Source organism: Dreissena polymorpha, chromosome 9 (genome assembly GCF_020536995.1).
Source record: "Dreissena polymorpha isolate Duluth1 chromosome 9, UMN_Dpol_1.0, whole genome shotgun sequence".
In the NCBI taxonomy this organism is placed as follows: domain Eukaryota; kingdom Metazoa; phylum Mollusca; class Bivalvia; order Myida; family Dreissenidae; genus Dreissena; species Dreissena polymorpha.
In genome coordinates this window covers 17,988,905-17,996,184 of record NC_068363.1, presented here as the reverse complement: position 1 = coordinate 17,996,184, position 7,280 = coordinate 17,988,905, and positions in this window count along the sequence as shown.

Sequence of the window (7,280 nt, the reverse complement as noted above, 5' to 3'; positions counted from 1 at the left end):
GTGAGTTAACTTTTTTTTTAAACATCTCCTCCTCAACTTCTGGTCAAATTCTGATGAAATTTCTCATGAATGTTCCTGGGGTGAACTTTTTTCAAATTTGGTCAAATTTGACCCTGCCCCGGGGGTCACAAAATTGAAAATTTGTTTATATAAGGCCTATTTTGTGAAAACTTTTAGAATCTCTCGTCCAAAACTGTATGGCATAGGGCTACCAAATTTGGTATGTAGTGACATGTGATAGTTCTCTTCTAAGTTTATTCAAATTATGTCCCTGGGGTCAAATTTGACCCTGCCCTGGGGGTCACAAAATTAAACATATGCTTATATAGGGTCTATTTTGTAAAAAACTTTACAAATTTTCTCGTCCATAACCATTGGGCCTAGGGCTACCAAATTTGGTATGTAGTGGCATCTTATTGTCCTCTACCAAGTTTGTTCAAATTATGCCCCTGGGGTCAAGTTTGACCCTGCCCAGAGGGTCACAAATTAAACATATGCTTATATAAGGCCTTTTTTGTGAAAACTTTAAAAATCTTTCTGTCCATAACCGTATGGCCTAGGGCTACCAAATTTGGTATGTAGTGACATCTTATAGTCCTCTACCAAGTTTGTTCAAATTATGCCCCTGGGGTCAAGTTTGACGCTGCCCCGACGGTCACAAAATTGAACATATGCTTATATAAGGCCTATTTTGTGAAAACTTTAAAAATCTTTTTGTCCATAACTGTATGGCATAGGGCTACCAAATTTTGTATGTAGTGACATGTAATAGTTCTCTTCTTAGTTTGTTCAAATTATGCCCCTGGGGTCAAATTTGAAACTGCCCCGGGGGTCACAAAATTGAATATATGCTTATAAAGGGCTTATTTTGTGAAAACTTAAAAAATCTTAAAAAATTATCTTGTCCATAACCATTCGGCCTAGGGCTACTTAATTTGGTATGTAGTGACATCTTATAGTCCTTTACCAAGTTTGTTCAAATTATGCCCCTGGGGTCAAGTTTGACCCTGCCCCGAGGGTCACAAAATTGAACATATGTTTATATAAGGCCTATTGTGGGAAAACTTTTAAAATCTTCTTGTACATAACCGTCTTGCATAGGGCTACCAAATTTGGTATGTAGTGACATGTAATAGTTCTCTTCTTAGTTTGTTCAAATTTTGCCCCTGGGGTCAAATTTGAAACTGCCCTGGGGGTCACAAAATGGAATATATGCTTATAAAGGGTTTATTTTGTGATAACTTTAAAAATCTTTCTGTCAATAACCATTGGGCCTAGGGCTACCAAATTTGGTATGTAGTGACATCTTATAGTCCTTTACCAAGTTTGTTCAAATTATGCCCCTTGGGTCAAATTTGACCCTGAACTTGGGGTCACAAAATTGAACATACGCTTATTTTGAGCCTATTTTGTGAAAACTTTACAAACTTCTTGTCCATAACCATTGAGCCTAGGGCTACCAAATTTGGTATGTAGTGACATCTTATAGTTCTGTACCAAGTTTGTTCGAATTATGCCCCTGGGGTCAAATTTGACACTTCCCCGGGGATCACAAAATTGAACATATGCTTATATAAGGCTATTTTGTGAATACTTAAAAAAAAAATTGTCCATAACCATTGGGCCTAGGGCTATCAAATTTGGTATGTAGTGACATCTAATAGTCCTCTACCAAATTTGTTCAAATTTTATCCCTGGGGTCAAGTTTGACCCTGCCCCGGGGGGTCACAAATTAATTGAACATATGCTTTTATAAGGACTATTTTGTGAAAACATCACAAATCTTTCTGTCTATAACCATCCAGCCTAGGGCTATCAAATTTGGTATGTAGTGACATTTAATAGTCCTCTACCAAATTTGTTCAAATTTCATCCCTTGTGTCAAATTTGACCCTGCCCTGGGGGGTCACAAAATTGAACTTATGCTTATATAAGGCCTTTTTTGTGAAAACTTCGAAAATCTGCTTGTCCATAACCATCTGGCCTAGGGCTATCAAATTTGGTATGTAGTGACATCTAATAATCCTTAACCAAATTTGTTCAAATTTTATCCCTGGGATCAAATTTGACCCTGCCCCGGGGGTCACAAAATTGAACATATGCTTATATAATGCCTATTTTGTGAAAACTTAAAAAAAAATCGTGTCCATAACCATTAGGCCTAGGGCTACACAATTTGGTATGTAGTGACATTGTATAGTCCTCTACTTAGTTTGTTCAAATTTTGCCCCTGGGGTCAAATTTGACCCTGCCCTGGGGGCCAAAAAATCGATTATATGCTTATATAGTGCCTATTTTGTGAAAACTTTAAAATCTACTTGTCCTTAACCATAAAGCATAGGTCTACCAAATTTGGTATGTAGTGACATCTAATAGTTCTCTACCAAGTTTGTTCAAATTGTGCCCCTTGGGTTAAATTTGACCCTGCCCGGGGGTCACAAAACTGAACATACGCTTATATGGGGCCTATTTTCTGAAAACTTTAAAAAATTCTTGTCCATAACCATTGGGCCTAGGGCTACCAAATTTGGTATGTAGTGACATCTAATAAACCTCTACCAAATTTGTTCAAATAATGCCTCTGGGGTCAACTTTGACCCTGCCCCTGGGGTCACAAAATTGAATAAACGCTTATAAAGCGCCTATTTTGTGAAATCTTTAAAAAAATCTTCTTGTTGAAAACCATTCTGACTATGGCTACCAAATTTGGGATGTAGTGACATCTAATAAACCTCTATCAAATGTTTTCAAAAAATGCCTCTGGGGTCAAATTTGACCCTGCCCCGGGGGATCACAAAATTGAATAAACGCTTATAAAGCGCCTATTTTGTGAAATCTTTAAAAATCTTCTTGTTGAAGACCGTTCGGACTATGGCTACCAAATTTGGTATGCAGTAAAATCTTATAGTCCTCTACCAAGTTTGTTCAAATTATGCCCTTTGGGTCAAATTTGACCCTGACCGGCGGGTCACAAAATTGAACATCATATACGCTTATATCTTGCTTATTTTGTGAAAATTTTTGAACTATTATTGTCCTTAACTCTAGGACCTAGGGCTACCACATTTTGTATGTAGTGAGATATAGTAGTCCTCTACAAAGTGTGCTCAAATTATGCCCCTGGGTTTAAATTTGACCCAGCCCAGGGGGTCACAAAAGTATACATGTGCTTAAATAGGGCCTATATTTAAGTATTTGCACATGCCGAGAATATTTGTTTCAGCCTTTTTTTCAGCAGTGGAGCGATACAGGGCCATCATGGCCCTCTTGTTGATATCTCGGACGAGTTCGAAAATGGTCCAGATTGGTGAAAAAACATGGCCACCAAGGGGCGGGGCAGTTTTTCGCTATATGTATATAGTGAAAACATGTCAACACTCTAGAAGTCACATTTTTAGTCCAATCTTCATGAAATTTTGTCAAAACATTTGTTTCCTAGATACGTGAGTTAAGTTCGAAAATGGTTCTGGTCCGTTGAAAAACATGGCTGCCAGGGGGACATAGGCAGTTTTCCTTATATTTATATTGTAAAAAAACGCTTGTGAACAGTCAAGAAGTCACATTTTTTTTCCAATCAGCATGAAACTTGGTCAAAACATTGGTTTTATTGATATCTCGGACAAGTTCGAAAATGGTCGAGATCGGTGAAAAAACATGGCCGCCAGTGGGTGAGGCAGTTTTTAACCAGGTTTTCCGAAGGAAAAAGCTGGTTATTAGATTGGCGAATGTCGCAGGCGGGCGGGCGGAACAAGCTTGTCCGGGCCATAACTTTATTGTTCATTGTGAGATTTTAAAATCATTTGGCACATTGTTCACCATCATAAGACGGTGTGTCACGCGAAAGAATTACGTCGATATCTCCAAGGTCAAGGTCACACTTTGAGTTCAAAGGTCAAAAATGGCAATAAATGAGCTTGTCCGGGCCATAACTATGTCATTCATTGTGAGATTTTAAAATCATTTGACACATTTGTTCACCATCATTGGACGGTGTGTCGCACGAAAAAATTACATCAATATCTCCAAGGTCAAGGTCGCCACGACTAAATATAGATTTATTTTAAAACAAAGAGGGTTAATTATAAACAATCAGTTCAGTTTGAGTTGTCTCCCTTTATCAGACTTTTTTTTCAAATTGAAAACCAGGTTTTGTGACAATTTGATCCCTTTTCTGTATATGTATATAGTGAAAACATGTGAACACTCTAGAAGTCACATTTTTGGCCCAATTTTCATGAAATTTGGTCAGAACATTTGTTTCCTAGAAACGAGAGTTGAGTTCGAAAATGGTTCCGGTCCGTTGAAAAACATGGCTGCCAGGGGGGGGGGTGCATTTTTCTTATATTTATATAGTATAAAAGCTTGTGAACACTCAAAGAAGTCACATTTTTTGCCCAATCATCATGAAACTTGGTGAACAGATTTAATTTATATCTCAGATGAGTTTGAAAATGGTCCTGATCGGCCGCCAGGGGTGGGTGGGGCAGTTTTCCTTATATGACTATAGAGAAACCTTGTGAACACTCTAGAAGTCATATTTTTTTGCTTAATCATCGTGAAACTTAGTCAATACATTGGTTTTATTGATATCTCGGATAAGTTGGAATATGGCTCAGATCGGTGAAAAAAAAACACTTTAGCTCACCTGATTGCTAAGGTGAGGTTTTAGGGTTGGTCTTTGTCCGCCGTCCGTCCACATTTGGTTTGTAAACACTCTAGCATTCACATTTCTCAAGCATTCTTTATCCAAGTTGTTGAGAAGCTATATGGCCACAAGATCTCAGTCAAGTTTGATAATGAGCAAAATCGCATAATAAATGACAAAATTATTACGCTTAGATTGTCAAAATTTTCATTATATTATACAAAATCCCTGAAAACACTCTAGAAATCACAATTTTGTTTCAGATTTTATGAATCTTGGTCATTATATTTATATTTATGCACCCGGTAAGGTGGCATATAGCAGTTGAACTGTCCATCAGTCCGTCAGTCAGTCCGTCCGTCCTTCCGTCCGAAAACTTTAGCTAACAAGCGTATTTGCGTTATTACGCAATTAAAATGATCAAAAACGTAAATAAATTCAAAATAAAGCGTACAAATACGCAAATACAAATTTAATAACGTAATTCCCGTGAAAAACCTTGCGTCACGAAACGCAATTCTTATGAACACCGGGCGTATTTTTTAGACTGGTTATTTCCCTTACAAAAATGCAATCTCCACGCAGAGTTGTCGTTCCTTGCTCTCACATACAACTCTGCGAAAGGCTCAGCCCTCCATTTTGTCTATAAAATAGATAAAACCGAACAGACGCATTCAACGTATGTTTGATTGGATATTTAAGATCGCATGCATTAAATTAAGAAATATGACTTTTAAATGTACGATAAATCGTGCAAAAACTTGCGAGTTTTAATGCAACTCTTTGGAACAAATTTATTGCCCATTTACGCAGATGGAATCATTCCACGCACTTCACAAATGTAAACAATTGAACATATTTTTTGAGTGACGTTAGGAATTGCCTCGACGTGTGTATGCATGTTGGTTTCTTAACATAAAAAAACAATATCAATTTTATAATAATGAATTAAGACTGATATAAGATATCATGGTATGAGATGGTTTTCTTTACTGCAGTGAATGCAATGTAACCGTCGTGCAAGAGATTGTTTAGTATTCTGTAACCTCAATGATGAACGCTTGGAATGATAACGACATAAATGAGACGCTTTTATAACAATAGTCCGTTCTGAGCCCAACACAGAGGTGAATGTAATGTAACCGTCGTGCAAGAGATTGACAAAAATGTAGCAGATAGTTTCTTTCCGTCCTATGAAGAAAAGAAGGCAGTCTTTCAAGGGGTTATCAATCTTTGGGGTATTATTGTAATTATTCATAGACCCGTCCGATTTCTACTTTCATTTTCAAGGTATTCAACTCAAAATGATCCGAAAACGGGGTGCATCGCTTTGAACAGCCATAACTTCATCAATTGTGCAGCGATTTTCACGAACTTGGTCTTATTCAAGGCAAAAGTGAATGAACTTTAATCAGAAATTCAGTAATTGTTTGTTGTTATGTACAGGTACCTTTTTGATTTCCATTTGTATAAATAATATAGTAACCTTAGTAGATTTTTATTATGTTATATATGTCATTCCCTAAATTATCCAATTGATTTAAAAAACCGGGATTGAAAAACCAATTAAGCTCAAAAGATGGGGTGAAATTTCTTGCTAAAACTCTATTGAATTTACAAAAACCCTATTGTCAAAAACAGGCGGTTAATTACCCAATATACCACAACAGTTATCTATAGCCCTGTATGTATCTCATGAAGCTGCTCATTTTGAGTGGTGAAAGGTCAAGGTCATCCTTCAAGGACAAAAAAAAATACAATCCAAGGGAAGTAATAAATTAAAAAAAAATAGCCTGCCAAATGATATATTGAAATTTTAGTTCAAAGCGGCGCAATAGGGGGCATTGTGTTTCTGACAAACACATCTCTTGTTGTAAGCAAAGTTTAATGTTTGGTCATGAGGGGTCAAAATATAGGTCAACAGGTCAAATCTTACCAAAACCTCGTAAACACTCCATACGCCAGAGTTTTGGCTTAATAATGATGAAACTTGACCAGGATGTTTGTCTGGACAATATCTAGGTCAAGTTTGACGTTTGGTAAAGATTGAATGAACCGACTCCTCTCAGGTGAGCGAACTAGGGCCATCTTGTTTTAGCTTACCTGAGCACAATATGTTCACGATGAGCTCTTATGATCACATTTGGTTCATTGTCCGTCGTCAACTTTTGTTTTGCGTTCACTCTAGAAGTTTTTATAGCACTTAAATCTTGATTAAAGCATTTGTCCCAAAGCTATCTCAGCCGAGATCTAAATTGGGTCATATTTGTCAATAACTATGTCACTAGGTCATCTTAAAGAACAAGGTTACAAAGAGTCTAAAAGCAACATTTATTGCCCAATCTTCATGAAATTTCACATTTTATGAAAAAATAGCAAAGCTAACTCCATAGAAAGAGTTTTGTCGTTTCAAATATACAGACAACCATGCACGTGTATCATTACCCGACACCCTATGAAACAAGAAAAATGACACACATTAAAGGGACCGTTCACAGTTTTGCCAATGGACAAAAAAGAATGTATGCATTTATTTAAAAAGAAAACAAGAAAAATACCACTCTTTACTAATAGAAATACATGTATTAAAACTATATTTCATGTGTTTATAATATTTTGAAATCGCGTTAGCTTT